Source organism: Sus scrofa, chromosome 10 (genome assembly GCF_054392235.1).
Source record: "Sus scrofa isolate SSC_HxYL_T2T_F1_AM1 chromosome 10, Sscrofa_HxYL_maternal_Yorkshire_Landrace_v2.0, whole genome shotgun sequence".
NCBI classification, from domain to species: Eukaryota; Metazoa; Chordata; class Mammalia; order Artiodactyla; family Suidae; genus Sus; species Sus scrofa.
The window spans coordinates 31025173-31042356 of record NC_139392.1 but is presented as its reverse complement, the minus strand read 5'-3'; the positions used below and the strand labels follow the sequence as shown (position 1 = coordinate 31042356).

The following is a 17184-nucleotide window of genomic DNA, read 5'->3' as shown; positions in this document are numbered from 1 at the left end:
ACACCTGAAGACACACCATGCAGCCCTCAGGCTCCAACTGGGCCCTGTTTGCCTTCCTGGGAAGCCCCTGACTCCACTCCTGTTTCAGGCTGCAGCTCAACCTGAGGGGGAAAAAAAAATAATAGCCACGAGCTTTGTAACATTTGGTTGCTCAGGAAGGACTCTCTGATTTTCTCCAGCAGGAACCATAGTGATGGAAAAGAGAAATCAGAGTGTTGGAATCACCTTCATCCTCCTGGGCTTCTCTGAATACCCACACCTCCGGGCGCCCCTCTTCTTGGTCTTCTTGGCCATCTACACAGTCTCTGTAGTGGGGAACATGCGTTTGATTGTGATCATCACAATGAATTCCAACCTTCACACTCCTTTGTACTATTTTCTTGGCTATCTCTCCTTTCTTGATTTCTGATACTCTTCTATTACCACACCCAAACTCTTAGAGATCTTGTTTGTGGAAATAAGGACTATCTCTTACATGGGTTGCATGACGCGGTTTTCCTTTGGCTGCACATTTGTGATTGTAGAAATATTCATGTTAGCTGTGATGGCTTATAACCAGTTTGTGGCTATTTGCAACCCCCTGCTCTACATGGTTTCTATATCTCCTAAGCGCTGTACCCTCCTGGTAGCCTCAACTTGCTCATGGGGTGGGTTATGTTCCTTGACACTCTCTTTCGGAACTCTCCTTCTGTGGTTCTAACATTATAAACCATGCTTGCTGTGAGTATTTTGCCATCATCTCTGCCTCCTGCTCTGACAATTATTTCAACCTGATGCTGAGTTTTATCATTTCCACAGTCAATGAGGCTTGTAGCCTGCTGACTAACCTCTCTTCCTATCTTTTCATCATTGTCATGATTATCAAGATGTCATTTGCTGGTGGGCTCTGAAAAGTCTTCTCCACCTGTGCCTCCTACCTGACGACCATCACCATCTTACATGGGACCTTTCTTCTTCTTTACTGTGTGCCCATCTCCAAAAGATCATTTGTCTTCATCAAAATAGCCTCTGTGTTTTACACAGTGGTGATGCCCATGCTAAACTCCGTTATCTATAGCCTTAGAAATAATATGAAAGTATCAATCAGAAAGTTAATCAATGCTGAACAACGGTTTTCTCACTAAATGTAATTTTGACAAGAGAGAGAGGAGTTATTTTCTTAAATGTTTTTATACATTTTAATTTTTATTTAAGTTTTTTCTAGTAATGGTATTACAATTTATTGAGTAAATCAGATAATATATGTGTGTATATATATATATATGACCATTAAATCTTACTGTATTTTAAAAAATCATATTAAGTTCATAGGGAAAAAAAAGAAAGAAAATTCTGTTTATGTATCACTCCCAGAATGTAAGAGGCTTAAAAACATTCCTCTAAAGATGTCCACATCAGTAATTTCCAGAAGCCTATAATTTATTACCCTTCTGTGTTTTCTTCCCTGCTTTTCTGCTGCCTTGCCTTTTCTCTTCCTCTCTATCTCACATCAGGAAATATGAAAAACAAGCAGAAAACATTCTGAATAAGAATTCTGTAGGTTACTGTCTCCAAGAAATTAAAGATAAAACACTGTCAGCACTTTACAACATTACCATACACATTCTCTAGTCACAGTGCCTCTCTACCACCACCAGGAACAAATTGCTTCAAGGACTGTGTCATATTCAGAACTTTTTCTTTTCAGTTACAACACCTGATAATAGGTTATGAGAATCTCAAAGTTACCTTTTCGTCTCCTTTTGAAATGCATATAAAGTTTTAGTGTGCAGACGCCCTCATATCTGGCATTGCTTCAAGCTGCATTGTTGGATGCGTATGTAGCTGAGATCTGGCATTTCTGTGGCTGTGTTGTCAGCTGACAGCTGCAGCTCTGATTGGACCCCAAGCCTGGGAACTTCCAAATGCTGTGGATACAGCCCGATAAAAGAAAAACAAACAAATTATTACAAGATAATAGATATAATTCCTGTGCTATACAATATATTCTCATTTCTTAGCTACTGCATACAGAGTATTTTGTGTACTTTAATTCAATATCCCTAAATTGCCCCAGCTCCCTTCCTTCTACAAAGTCTAAAAAACACCAGTGTCGGAGAGAATGTGGAGAAAAGAGAATCCTTGTACACCATTGGTGAGAATGTAAATTGGTGCAGCCAATTACATCCTGTATGGAAAACATCGTGGAGGTGTTCCTCCCAAAATTAAAAATAGAACTGCTATATGATCCAGCGATTTCTCTCCTGGATATTTCCTTTTCTGTCTTTAATGGAAATGTTGCTGTGAACTTTCTTACACAAGGATGCACTGCATTGCACATAAGCTGTCATTCTGTGAGTAAAGACCTATGTTGAATGTTCTGGATCAAAGGGAACTTGTTTCTTTTCTTTTACTAGATACCATCATACAATTTCCCAGTTAGTTGTATTAGTTTTCACTCTACACATATTGCAGCTGAATTCTAATTATTGCCCATTCTTGCCAATATTTAATATATTCATGGGATATTTCTTATTTTCAAGTTGTAGGTGAGTAGTAATACCTTATTTTAGTTTATAATTTAATCTCATTATTGATGCAGCCATTAAAAAATACCCTTAAAAATTGTTACGTTTGGAGTATGTCCTAAGGCTGCTGTGATTTTGCAGTTTCTCTTGCATGAAGGGGATGGTATTCACTTCTTATGGTTGTATACGTGGCATATAGAAGTTCCCAGGCTAGGGGTTGAATCGGAGCTGCAGCTGCTGGGCTGCACTACAGCCACAGCAACACCAGATTTGAGCTACATCTGTGACCTACACTGCAGCTCACAGCAATGATGAATCCTTAACTCACATAACATGGCCAGAAATCAAATCTGCATCCTCATGGATACTAGTCAGGTTCTTAACCCACTGAGCCACAGCAGAAACTTCCGCATCACTACCTTTTAATATCAAGTTTATGGTAAAAAAAAAAAAACAAACAACCCTTCCAGAAAACACTGGTGATTAATCCAGAGCTCAATGACACTTTACTGCTCCAACTTGCTTCCACCACAGTTTTAAACTAAAATTTTCCTTCAAAATCTGGCATATTTCTCTACAGTTCTATAGGTTTCTTTTTAACAGCCACAACAGGAACTCTGAGGATGATATTTGAAGCCAGACTTCTCCACATACCAATTCTGTGGTCTAGGGAATTATAATTTTTGTGTCTTGTTTGTGAAATGTGCATATTATCAGGAAATAATACATGAGTTTGGATTCATTAAATTAGTTCTTATTTAGTTATAAAAGTCCAAAAATATTACTTACTATCCCCAAACCACCACCCTTCAACTTATTCCCAACACACTCACAGCCACAGACATTAAACACAAAATCTTACAAGGGGGGTTTCAAAGTGGTTCAAAGTTGGGGGGGGAGTGGAGGCTGAGAGGTTGCTTATTATGATTACACTATTTCAGTTCAGAGGGGATGGTGTCTTGGCCTAAAGCAGAACTGGTTGTGTTATTAGAGATGCAAATAAAATGGGACTATTAAATGATAGATTTTTAGAAATAAATTTTACAATTTTTAATAATTTTTGATTTACAAAATAAGGTTCAAAGATATTTCAGAGACTTTTCATCACACCTCACTGTACATTGTTAGTATTAAGGAAAATGGTGCAACTGCTGTGGAAAACAGTACGGAGGTTCTTTATGAATTAAAAATTGAGTTGTACATGATCCAGTAATCCTATTTCTGGATACTTATCAAAAAATTCTAATCTAGTTTTCAAGGAGATAATTAGGTTTGCCATGTTCATTGTAGAACCCCTCACAACGGCCAAGATATGGAAACAACCTAAATATCTGTGGACATTTTGATTTAAAAAAATGTTTTATATATAAACAATGGAATGCAATTTGGCTTTAAAAAAGATGGAAATTCTATAACATGTGACCACATGGATGAACACTGAAAACATTTTTCTAAGTCCCAGAGAGAGAAAAATACTATATGATTCATTTACAGGACATATATAATATAATAAAATTCATAACCTTAAGAGGGGAATATCAGTTGCCAGAGGCTAGTGGAGGGGAAATGGGAAGTTACAAATCAATGGGCACAAAGTTTCAGTCAAATAAGATGAATAAGATCTAGGGACATGCTGTACAAAATTATATCTGTATTCAACAATGCTGTACTGTACACTTGAGTATTTCCGAAGGAGTTCCTGCTATGATGCAATGGGATCATCAGCATCTCTGCAGCACCAGGACACAGGTTTGATTCCCCAGCCCCGCAGACTGAGTTAAAGCATCCAGTGTTGCCACAGTAGGTGGCAACTGTTGCTCAGATCTAATACCTTGTCTGGGAAATCCATAAAGAGACAAAAATACCTTATAGTAGATCTCATGTTAAGTGTTTTTCCCACCATAAAATAAAAATTTAAAAAAAAGAAATAATGTTACATTATGATGGCTAAAATATAAATTTTATTTGGATTCTATCAGTTTTTTCCATTAATGTCCTTTTTCTGAAGTTCCCATCATGGTGCAGGGGTTAACGAATCTGACTAGGAACGATGGGGTTTTGGGTTCGATCCCTGGCCTTGCTCAATGGGTTAAGGATCTGGTGTTGCTGTGAGCTGTGGTGTAGGTTGCAGACCCAGCTTAGATCCTGCATTGCTGTGGCTCTGGTGTAGGCCAGTGTCTACAGCTCCAATTAGACCCCTAGCCTGGGAACCTCCATATGCTGTGGGAGCAACCCTAGAAAAGGCAAAAAAAAAAAAAAAAAACAAAAAGACAAAAAAAGTCCTTTTTCTTTTCTGTGATCCAGTCCAGGGGACCACATTGCATTAAGTTGGCATGTCTCCCAAATCACCTCTGTCTGTGATGGATTTTCACTCTTTCCTTGTTTTTCTTGGCTTTGAGGAGTCTAAGGAGTAGTGATGAGGTATCCTGTAGGATGCTTCCAAATATGGGCTTATCTAATGATTTATCTCATATTAAGCTGGGATTATGGGTTTGGGGGAAGAATATCACAGAGGTATATCTTCTGTCCTCACATCACATCAGGGGTAAACAATAAGCACATATTCCCACTGGTAGGGGTCAAATCCATCCTTTGCTTCAGGTCATGTTGGCCAAGTTTCTCTACGGTACTTCTGAATATAGGATTTGAAATTCAGTTGAATTCATAACAATTACATCTAGATTGTTCTTTTTTCCTTATTTAAAATCCTACAGTTAATGTTTACTTCTTTGACTATGTATTCTTTCAATAGCTCAAAACCTAAAAGTAAGTAATGATGCCTTGTCTTACATTTAAGTCTTTAAGCCATTTTGAGTTTATTTTGGTGCATGGTGGGAGGGTGTGTTCTAGTTTCATGGATTTACATGCAGCTGACCAGGTTTCCCAGCAATACTTGCTGAAAAGACTGTCTTTTTTCCATTTCATATTCTTGCCTCCTTTGTCAAAGATTAATTGACCAAAGGTGTCTGGGTTTATTTCTGGGTTCTCTATACTGTTCCATTGGTCAGTATGTCTGTTTTGGTACCAGTACCACATTCTCTTCATGACTGTGGTTTTGTAATATTGCCTGAAGTCTGTGAGAGTTATGCCTTCTGCATGGTTTTTGTTCCTTTGGATTGCTTTGGCAACTCTGGGTATTGTGTGGTTCCATATGATTTTTTGGATTGTTGGTTCTAGCTCTGTGAAAAATGTCATGGGTAATTTAATAGGGATTGCATTGAATCTGTAGATTGCTTTGGATAGTATGGCCGTTTTTGCAATATTAATTTTTCCAAACCTGGAGCATGGAATATCTTTCCATTTTTTACATCTTCTTTAATCTCCTTGATTAATGTTTTATAGTTCTTGGCATATAAGTACCTCCTTGGTCAGGTGTTTTTCCAGGTATTTTATTTTTGGGGGTGCAATTTTAAAAGGTATTGTATTTTTTGCACTCATTTTCTAATATTTAATTGTAAGTATACATAAATGTGACTGATTTCTGAATGTTAATTTATATCCTGCTACTCTGCTCTACTTGCTGATCAGTTCAAGTAGTTTTGTGTTGAGTCTTTGGGGTTTTCTATACAGAGATCACGTCATCTGCATATAGTGACAGTTTCACCTCTTCTCTTCCTATATGGATGCCTTTTATTTCTTTTGTTTGTCTGATTGCTGTGGCTAGGACTTCCAATACTATGTTGAATAACAGTATGAGAGTGGACATCCTTGTCTTGTTCCAGATTTTAGTGGGAAGGCTTTCAATTTTTCTCCTTTGAGTATTATATTTGCTGTGGGTTTGTCATAAATGGCTTTGATTATGTTAAGGAATGTTCCCTCTATATCCACTTTGGTAAGAGTTTTTATCACAAAGCGATGTTGTACTGTGTCAGATGCTTTTCCTGCATCTATTGAGATGATCATGTGGTTTTTGACTTTTCTTTTTTTAATGTGGTGTATGATGTTGATTGATTTACATATGTTGAACCATCCTTGGGAGCCTGGAATGAATCCCAACTGGTTGTGGTGTACTCTCTTGTTGATATGTTGTTGATTCAGTTGGCTAAATTTTTGTTGAGAATTTTTGTGTCTATATTCATCAAAGAGATTGACCAATAATTTTCTTTTTTGGTGGTATCTTTGTCTGGTTTTGGAATTAGGGTAATGGTGGCATCACAGGATGTCTTTGGGAGTGTTCTCAGTTCGTCAACCTTTTGAAAAAGCTTAAGAAGGATGGGTAAAAATGCCTCTTTGTATGTTTAGTAGAAATCACCTGTGAATCCATCTGGTCCTGGACTTTTATTTGTAGAGAGTGTTTTTATGACATATTCAATTTCATTTCTAGTGATCAGTCTGTTCAGTTGATCTATTTCTTCTTGATTCAGTTTTGACAGGCTGTAAGTCTCTACAAAGTTGTCTATTTCCTCTAGGTTGTTGAATTTTTTGGAATATAATTGTTGATAGTATTTTCATGGTTTTTTTTTTTTTGTATTTTTGTAGTATCCGTGTGACTTCTCCTTTTTTCATTTCATATTTTGTTTATTTGAGTTTTTTCTCTCCTCTATTTGGAGAGTCTAGCCAGGGGGTTGTCAATTTTGTTTACCTTTTCAAAGAATCAGCTCTTGGTTTGGTTGATTTTGTCTATTATTTTTTGAATCTCTATTTTAGTGATTTCCTCTTTGGTCTTTATGATTTCCTTCCTTCTGCTGATTTTAGGTTTTGCTTGTTCTTCTTTTTCTTATTCATTTAGGTGGTGGGCTAATTTGTCAACTTGAGATTTTTCTTCTTTTTGAGGAAGGCTTGTGTTCCTATGAACTTCCCTCTGAGCACTGCTTTTGCACCGTCCCATACACAAGACACCATCAAACTCATGGAAGAGAACGTAGGCAAAACATTCTCTGACATCAACCTTACAAATGTTTTCTCAGGTCAGTCTCCCAAAGCAACAGAAGTATGAGCAAAAATGTACCAAATTAGACCTAATCAAACAGACAAGCTTTTGCACAGAAAAGGAAATGAAAAAGAAAACAAAAAAAAAAAACTTACAGAATGGGATAAAATAGTGTCAAGTGATGCAATGGACAATGGCTTAATCTTTAGGAAAAACAAGCAACTTATACAACTCAACAGTCAAAAAAGCCAACAGCCCAATTGTACAATTGGTAAAAGACCTGAATAGATATTTCTCCAAGGAAGAAATACAGATGGCCAGCAAGCACTTGAAAAAATGCTCAACATCACTGATCATTAGAGAAATGCAAATCAAAACTACCATGAGATACCACCACTTCACACCATTCAGAATGGTCATTATTAATAAGTCCACAAATAACAAATACAGGAGGGGGTGTGGAGAAAAGGGAAACTTCTTGCACTGTTGGTGGGAATGTAAGCTGGTATAGCCACTATGGAGAACAGTATGGAAGTACCTTAGAAATCTATACATAGAACTACCATGTGACCCAGCAATCCCACTCTTGGGCATAAATCCAGACAAAACTCTCCTTAAAAAAAAAAAAACACATGCAGCCTAATGTTCCTTGCAGCACTATTCACAATAGCCAAGACATGGAAGCAACACAAATATCCACTGATGGATGATTGGATTAGAGAGACATGATAAAAAAAGAACAAAATAATGCCATTTGCAACAACAGGGATGGACCTAGAGACTCATCTTGAGTGAAGAGAGTCAGAAAGAGAAAGACAAATGCCACATGATATCACTTATATCTAGAATATAATATATGGCACAAAGGAACCTTTCAACAGAAAATAAAATCATGGACTTGGAGAATAGACTCGTGGTTGCCAATGGGGAAGGGGAGGGAATAGGAGGGCCTGGGATCTTGGGGTAAAGTGTTATAGAATGTTGCCTTTGGGATGGGTTAGCAATGGGATCCTGCTGTGTAGCACTGGGAACTCTGTCTAGTCACTTATGATGGGACATACATTGTTAGAAAATGCATCTACCATGGTGACCCAAGTGATAGTGTTTCAAATAATTATATAGTTTTGTCAACCACTGAGCAATACTCCAATTATAATTCTCTGTAGCTTATATGTTCACTGTCACAGAGGCAAGTATAAGACCCACAGTTTAGCAAAGTTTAGAAAGGGAATTCAGCTTATTTTTTTTACTTTGCATTCATTATTATGTCCTGCAAATAAAGTGCCATTTTACTTGCAGTCTCATTGAAATATACTACCATGTTGATTCAAGCCACACCTCATGGCAATGTCAGATCCTTAGCCCATGGAACAGGAACAAGGCCAGGGATTGAGCCTGCATCCTCATGGATGCTAGCCAGGTTCATTACCACCGAGCAATGATGGGACCTCTGTTAGTATCATTCTTAGAACCATAACAAGGTACTCATTGCTTCTGTCTTACCTCTCTTGCTTTTGTTTTCTATAATATATTTTTGGTCTAAATATATATTATGGAATGTGTATCTGGGTCACCATGATATACAGTAGAAAAAATGTATGTATAAATAAAAGATAAAATATAAAATAAAAGTAAGTAATGAAATAGATTTAGAAATATAAATCATATACTTGGCATGGCTGTGGCATAGCTACTGTTCTAAGTTGACTCTAGCCTCATAACTTCCATATGCTACATGTCAGGCCTTAAGAAGAAAAACAAAATGTCTCTGACCATATAAAAGGGCTACCTATAATTTTTAAAGTGAGCTATATGAGCTGGAGCTCCATCTTTTTCATCTAAATGATTTAGATGAAACACATCTACCATAGTAACCCAAGAGACAGAGTTTCAAATAACTATATGGTTTTCTGGTCCACTGAGTAATACTCCTATTATAATTCTCTGTAGTTTATACATTCATGGTCACAGAAGCAAATATAAGACCCACAGTTTAGCAAAGTTTGGAAAGGCAATTCAGCTTTATTTTTTTTCTTTGCATTCATTATTATGTCTTGCAAATAAAATGCCATTTTACTTGCAGTCTCATTGAAATATACTGCCACTTTTGTTACAAGCTTAAGCCTGTTGATATCTTAAAAAATGTTTGATTACTGAGCATGAAAGTTCCTGAGGTTCATCAATCATACAAAGGCCTCCTTCATAAATTGATCAATGTTTTCTGGTTTCATGTCAGTTCATGTCTCTTTCGGTATCTTTCAATTTAGATGAAAAAGATGGAGCTCCAGCTCATATAGCTCACTTTAAAAATTATAGGTAGCCCTTTTATATGGTCAGAGACATTTTGTTTTTCTTCTTAAGGCCCGACATGTAGCATATGGAAGTTATGAGGCTAGAGTCAACTTAGAACTGTAGCTATGCCACAGTCATGGAAACACTAGATCCAAGCCACATCTGCAAACTATGCTGCAGATTGTGGCAATGCTGGATACTTAATCCAATGAGCAAGGCCTGATATTGAACCCACATCCTCAAGGACATGATATCAGTTTGTTAACTCACTGAGCTGCAATGGGAACTCCTGGTCAGAGACATTTTAATTATCACTAAGACAGCATGAAGTGTTTCTGATAATTAAGTTCTGTGTTACAGAAACTGGCAGTGGTGAGCGATGGCGAAGCTGAAAAAAATTTATAGGCTATTTATTGATTTTTAAACCTCATAGGCCTAGTTTCAATTTGAGAATAAACCTAATAAGCCTAATTCTAATCCAGATATTTTTCCAAAATTATTTGAAAGTGCTAGGGTTTAATACCAAGTATTTTTTCTGAGTATATATTGGTATTAATGTAATTGTTCCAATAAATCAGAAGAGTAGTATCAATCTCCCTAATATACCAGGGTTTTGCTAATATTTTCAGATATTGCAGGAGACTCCTCGTCACTGTAGCTGTGGCACAGGCTGCAGCTGCAATGCTGGTTGGATCCCTGGCCCAGGAACTTCCACTTATCAGCAGGTACAGATGGACAAATAAATAAGTAAATATATAAACAAGCCTGAATGATAATGGATATTTGGAATTTATCTGCCCAGTCCCTTTTGCTATTGGGAAGAATATTCTGAAGGCATATGCTTTATGTCTGGGGTTGTTTATAGTGCATGTAAAGTAGGCATTCATGGAGCTATGTCTGGAGTCCAACACTTGATCCAGACAAAACTAGTAAGATGAAACAGAATCATCCATGTAATTTTCTGGCAGTTTTTTGACTATATCTTGCAGTCATTTATTCTATGTCATTACTGCTTTCACCTCCTTATCTTCCTAAAGTTTGAAAAAATCTTATCTTCCTAAAGTTTGCCTCATCATAAAGAGGGCTTATATCTCATTGTACCTTAGGACATATTTTGTATGAAATTATTGTTGTTGAACTACTACATACCTGTTGTTCTATTTATATTATATATATTTTATATTGTATATATTTATAATCTTCAAATGTATATCAGAATAGATGACCTAAAAAGCACATTAATGTATAATAAATGCAATTTAATTAATTAACTTTAATTGAAAAATAAAAATGCTAAATAAAATCTCAATAAAAGTCCCATAAAATTTCATCAGGAGGCAGTGTACCATTAACAGAGGTTTTGGTGGTGGCTACATGATCATTTCATGGGTAAGGTTCTGTAATGAATTTTTAAGCACCAGAAGGAAGGCATGGGACTAGATACAATTTTTGATTTATTCCAACTCATACATTCTATGGGTATTTAATTCTTTATAATGTCTGAAAAAAATCAAAAACATAAGATTTATCTGACACTCTGCAATGTCATGTGATGTATGGATCCTAAATGTAGTTCTTTTTGTTTGTTTATTTTGGTCTTTTTTATGACTACCCCTGTGGCCTATGGAAGTTCCCAGGTTAGGGGGTTGTAATAGGAGGTATAGCTGATGGCCTGTGCCATAGCAATGCTGGATTCAAGCCACACCTCATGGCAATGTCAGATCCTTAGGCCACGGAACAAGGCCAGGGATTGAGCCTGCATTCTCATGGATACTAGCCAGGTTCACTACCACCGAGCAACGATGGGACCTCTGTTAGTATCATTCTTAGAACCATAACAAGGTACTCTTTGCTTCTGTCTTACCTCTCTTGCTGTTGTTTTCTATAATTTATTTTTGGTCTAAATTTGTACTTCAGTTCTGTCATATATTAATATTAATTCACCAATTCAGTAATGAAGGCTAAATTTTAGACAGTAGCATGATTATTATATATATTTTAGTGATTCTTATAATTTATCATTCCTCAATATCACCTGGAGAGCTGGTTAAACCATAAATTGCAGGCTGCATTCTGGAGTTTTTGATTCTGGAATTTAGTGATGATACTGGAGACTTTGCATCCCTAAAAAATTCTCAGCTGCTCTTGCTGCTGCTGGTTTGAGGACCATACTTCGAGAAACACTCTTCTTTCTCTCTCTTTCTTTTTTTGTCTTTTTAGAGCCTCACCTGCATCATATGGAAGTTCCCAGGCTATGCGTTGAACAGGAGCTGCAGCTGCTGGCTTATGCCACAGCACCGCAGGATCCAAGCTATATTGGCGACCTATGCTGAAGCCTGCAGGAACACCTTGCCCTTAACCCACAGAGCAAGGCTAGGGATAGAACTACATTCTCATGGGTACTAGTCAGATTCTTAACCCACCATGAACCATGATGGGAACTCCAAGAATCACTGTTCTGTATCAACTTCAATGAGACCTATGAAGTTTCCTCCGTCTCTGTTTCTCTTTTCTATTAATGTCTACTTTTCAGGAATAACTTTTGGTTCTTTATTCAATAGAGGTCATGATGTTATCAGAAGGAAATCAGAGTATCACTCCCACATTTATTCTTCTGGGTTTTTTAGAATACCCAGTACTACAGGTTCCACTCTTCCTGGTTTTCTTCCTGGCTTTCTTCCTGGATTTCTCCTTCTCTGGATCTGTTGTGCAATTTTGTTTTGCTCAGATATTTGGAGTAACAGAAACCGTCATGTTAGAAGTGATGGCCTATGATAGTTTTGTGGCCATTTGTAACCCCTTGCTCTCTATATCACTGCTATATCTCAGAAGCTTTGTGTTCTGCTGGTGGCTGGGTCTTGCTCATGGGGGATAGTGTGTTCCCTGACATTTACATATTTTCTTCTTACATTATCTTATCATGAGTCTAACATCATAAATAATTTTATCTGTGACCATTCTGTACTGGCCTCTGTCTCCTGATCAAACCCCTATATCAGTCAGATGCTATGTTTTATTATTGCCATATTCAATGAATCAAGCAGCCTGATGATAATTCTGACACCCTATATACTCATTTTTATCACTGTTCTGAGGATGCCTACTGCAAGTGAACACGAGTAAACCTTCTCTACCTGTGCCTCCAACCTGACAGCTATCACCGTATTCCATGGAACCATCCTTTTCCTTTACTGTAACCCTAACCCTGAAAAGTCTTTGCCCACAGTTAAAGTGCCTTCTGCATTTTACACAGTAGTGCTTTCCATGCTGAACCCCTTGATATACAGCCTTGAAAATAAAGATGTGAAAACATTTTCAGAAAATTAGTTCTCACAAATTTGCATAGTCACTCGATATAGTACTGTGAGATTCATTACATTATTTCTGAAGATAATGTGATTTCCTATGCTGCAGATTGTTCAACTCTTGTAGTACAATAATTTATTCAAGTTCAAATCTTTTAAAAATCAGTTTTAGTTAATATGTCTATAGTAGGACATTTTATTGATTGTTGATTATTGATTGTTGCACACAAGAATGTTTAGAGGAATAGCCGTAAACTACATGTAAACCCGAATAGAAAAAATAAAATTATTTGACTGTTATTTGAAATATTTATAAATTATTTTTAGACACTTTACTATGTACAATATCATTGTATATATCTGTTTCCAAAGTAAAACTGATTCCCACCTCATCAGATAAGGGAAGGTCTAAGATGATCCTCTAGAATCAGGAAACTCGTACCCTAGAGATGGCTTTGACAAATGTTTCAGCCTACTGTAACTTAGTGAATCCTTTACTATTTATTGTATAAAAATAGTCAAAGTTTTTTTTAACTCAATGAATTTTATTACATTTATAAATGTACAATGATGAACACAACCAAATTTTATAGAATTTTCATCCCAAATCCCCAGCACCCCAAGTTGTCTCCTTTGGAAACCATAAGTTCTTCAAAGTCTGTGAGTCACTATCTGTTCTGCAAAGAAGTTCATTGTGTCCTTTTTTTAAGATTTCACATGTAATTGATAGCATATGATGTTGGTGTCTCACTGTCTGACCAACTTCACTTAGCATGATAATTTCTAGGTCTGTCCACATTGCTGCAAATGCCATTATTTCTTTCCTTGTAATGGCCAAAAATATTCCATTTTGTATATACATAACATCTTCTTTAGTCCTCTATTGATGGATGTTCAGGTTGTTTCCATGTTTTGGCTATTGCATATAGTGGTGCAATGGACATAGTACTACATGTATGTTTTCAAGTCATGTTTTTCTCTGGATAGAGGCCCAGGATTGGGATTGCTGGATCGAATGTTAATTCTATTTTTAGTTATCTGATAAACCTCCATAGAGTTTTCCACAGTGGTTGTACCAATTTACTTTCCCACCAACAGTGTAATAGGGTTCCCTTTTCTCCATACCCTCTTCCCCATTTATTGTTTGTATATTTTTGATTAAATCCATTCGGGCTGGTATAAGGTGGTACCTCATAGTGGTTTGGATTTGCATTTCTCTAAGGATTAGTGATGAACAACTTCTTATATGTTTTTTGGCATTCATATATCCTCTTTGGAAAATTGTCTGTTTAGATCTTCCCTTTTTTTTTTTTTGGATTTGGTTTTTTATTAACTTTTTCGTTGTTGTTGTTATTGAGCTGCAGGAGGTGTTTATAAATTTTGGAGATTAACCCTTTGTATGTTGATTCATTTGTAAAGATTTTCTCCCATTCTGTGAGTTGCCTTTTCATTTTTTTTAGGGTTCCCTTTGCTGTGCAGATGATTTTAAGTTTAATTAGGTCCAAACTGTTTATTTTTGCTTTTAGTGTCATTACTCTAGGCGGTGGATCTAAGAAAATCTTGCTGTGGGTTATGTTGCAGAGTGTTTGGCCTATGTTTTCCTCTAAGAATTTTATGGTATCCAGTCTTATATTTAGGTCTTTAATCCATTTTGAGTTTATTTTCATGTACAGTGTTTGGGAGTGTTCTAATTTCATTCTTTTGTATGTAGCTGTCCAGTTTTCCCAGTACCACTTATTAAAGGGACTGTCTTTTCTCCATTGTATATTCTGGCCTCCTTTTTCATAGATTAGTAGACTGTATGTACATAGGTTTAATTCTGGGCTCTCTCTCCTGTTCCACACATCTAAATTTCTGTTTTTGTGCCAGTACCATATGGTTTTGATGACTGTATCTTTGTAGTATAGTCTGAAGTCAGGGAGCCTGATTACTCCTGCTCCATTTTTCTTTCGCAGGATGGCTTTGGCTATTCCAGGTCTTTTGTGCTTCCAAACAAACTTAAAAATATTTTGTTCTAGTTCTGTGGAAAATGTGCTTGGTAATTTGATAGGCCTTGCATTGAATCTGTAGATTGCCTTGGGTAGTAAAGTCGTGTTGATAATATTGATTCAATAAAAATTGCATTTATGCAAAATGTAATATTGTAGAATAAACCTCCTACTATCACAAACCAGATTCTTCTCTTTCACCCAGAGGCAGTCACTATTATGACTATTTATGACTATTTTTTGCACTTTACTTCTCAGCCTCCTGAAAATCCTTACATGCTAGTCTGTGTAGATGTAACACATTCTGTTTCCTCACCTTCTTAACTATTGTACAAAGGCATATTAAAATTGGTGTATCCAGTCCTCTTTATGATGTCCTCAGGCTTTTTCTATAAGAGATAATTTTGCAAGTATATTTTTTTGAAATTTTCTTAGTGTGAGTTCCTGCAAGTGAAATTGCTGTGTCCATTGATATATGTATTGAAATTCCTCATGTTCATAGCATTGCCAAAATACCATTCATGACCTTGACCAAAACTTAGTACTTCCTTCAGTCTTGAAAATAACTTTTAAACCACATTCTGAACAAAACATTCTTAATGAGCTTTTATGATATATGAAATTTTGACTAAATAATCTCATTTGTATATTTTAATTACAAATAAATATAGTTGAATTTTGGCATCTGCTTAAATGCTTAAAGTGATGTGTATTTCTTTTTCATGGATGATCTATTGATGATTTTATGTATTTTATTTGATGGCTGATCTTTTTCCATTCTAATTTTTATGCTTTAATTTTATAATAAATTACACACAGTCTGAGTGGTGATGGCTGTGGTGGCAGTGGCATAAGGGGCTGCAGGTGGTCAGGGCTCCAGGCAGGGGTAGTGACATCATCTTGTGCCCAGGGCTGGTGGAGAGGCTGGGGAGGGGCCCTGGGGTGCAGGGCACTACAGGAAATGCTTAGAGTCTGGCGATCTGGAGCCAGAGGAACTGCTGCTGGAAACAAAGCCAGAGCCAAAGCCCAATGAGGAGCTGCCCTGGCCTCATGCCCCCACCCATGTCTTTCCCAGGAGCTGGCTCCAGTGTCCTCAGCAGCCAGGAGGAGGAGGAAGAGCTGGAACTAGTGGAGGGTGACATGGGGAATGGCACCTTTGAGTGTCTGGAGTTGGAAGAGATCAAATCTTGAGTCTGGGAGGTGGAGGAATATGCTGAGAAGGTAAAGGAGCTACAGAACATGGAAGAGAAGCATATGAATATGAGCCCACCTCCAGGAAATGCTGGCCCAGTTATCATGTCCATTGAGGGGAAAATGGATGCTGATGCCAGATCTATGTTGCCAACGTGCACTATAGTGCAGCAGCAGCAGAGCTGAAAGCACACTTTCATGGCTGTGGTTCCATCAACCATGTTGCTATGTGACAAATTTAGTGGACATCCTAAAGGGTTTGCATATATAGAGTTCTCAGACAAAGAGTCAGTGAGGACTTCCATGGCCTTAGATGAGTTCCTATTTAGAAGAAGGCAAAACAAGTTGATCACAAAAGGAACCAAAAGACCAGGCATCAGCATAGTAGATAGGGGTTTTCCATGAGCCAGATACCTTGCTTGGACCACCAATTACAACAGTTTCTGCTCTTGAGTCTACAGTGATTTTAACAGCAGGCCCCTATGTTGTATCTGCAGGGACCAGGCTAGAGAGAGACATCATGGTATTCCCCTTACTAAAAAGAGTGTGGATTAGGAGGAGAGAGAGGAAAAGAGGAATTAAAAAAAAAAAGAAAGAAACAGAAGAGGACCTTGATGGAAAAAAGTATAAAAAAAATACTGTGGAAGGGAGGAGAATCCCCTAACTGATGAGGAGGGACCTGTTTTGTGGAGTAGGGGAAGGCCTCAGGAGTGGGTTATGGGGCTGGCTGTTCATTCACTCTGGGGATTCACTATGGACATGTCTCAACTGCTCAAGCTGCTCCTCCATTTTCCCTGTCCCCCTTCAACTTCGGGGTCTGGTCAATTGTAGTGGGCATGGGTGTTGGGAGGTTTTGTTTTTATTTGTTTAAACCCAGGGCTCTGTAAGGACACCAAACTGCTGTGCCTGTTACCTTCCCTCCATCTTCTCCCTAACTTTCACATTGTGCTCCAGCCTACACCTACCCTGCCAGGTCTACCACCCACTCCACCCATCTTTTTTGTCTCCCTGCCACTCCAGATGCCTGGTGA

The 17184-nt window shown here is 37.4% G+C and overlaps 3 pseudogenes; all 3 read left to right on the top strand.

The window, feature by feature from the left end:
* Positions 1 to 193: 193 nt before the first annotated feature.
* On the top strand, positions 194 to 1124 carry LOC100511497 (olfactory receptor 1165-like; annotated as a pseudogene).
* An 11114-nt stretch (positions 1125 to 12238) lies between these two features.
* Positions 12239 to 13028, top strand: LOC146398918 (olfactory receptor 5D13-like; annotated as a pseudogene).
* A 395-nt stretch (positions 13029 to 13423) lies between these two features.
* Positions 13424 to 16692, top strand: LOC100513141 (polyadenylate-binding protein 2 pseudogene; annotated as a pseudogene).
* The last annotated feature ends 492 nt before the right edge of the window (positions 16693 to 17184 follow it).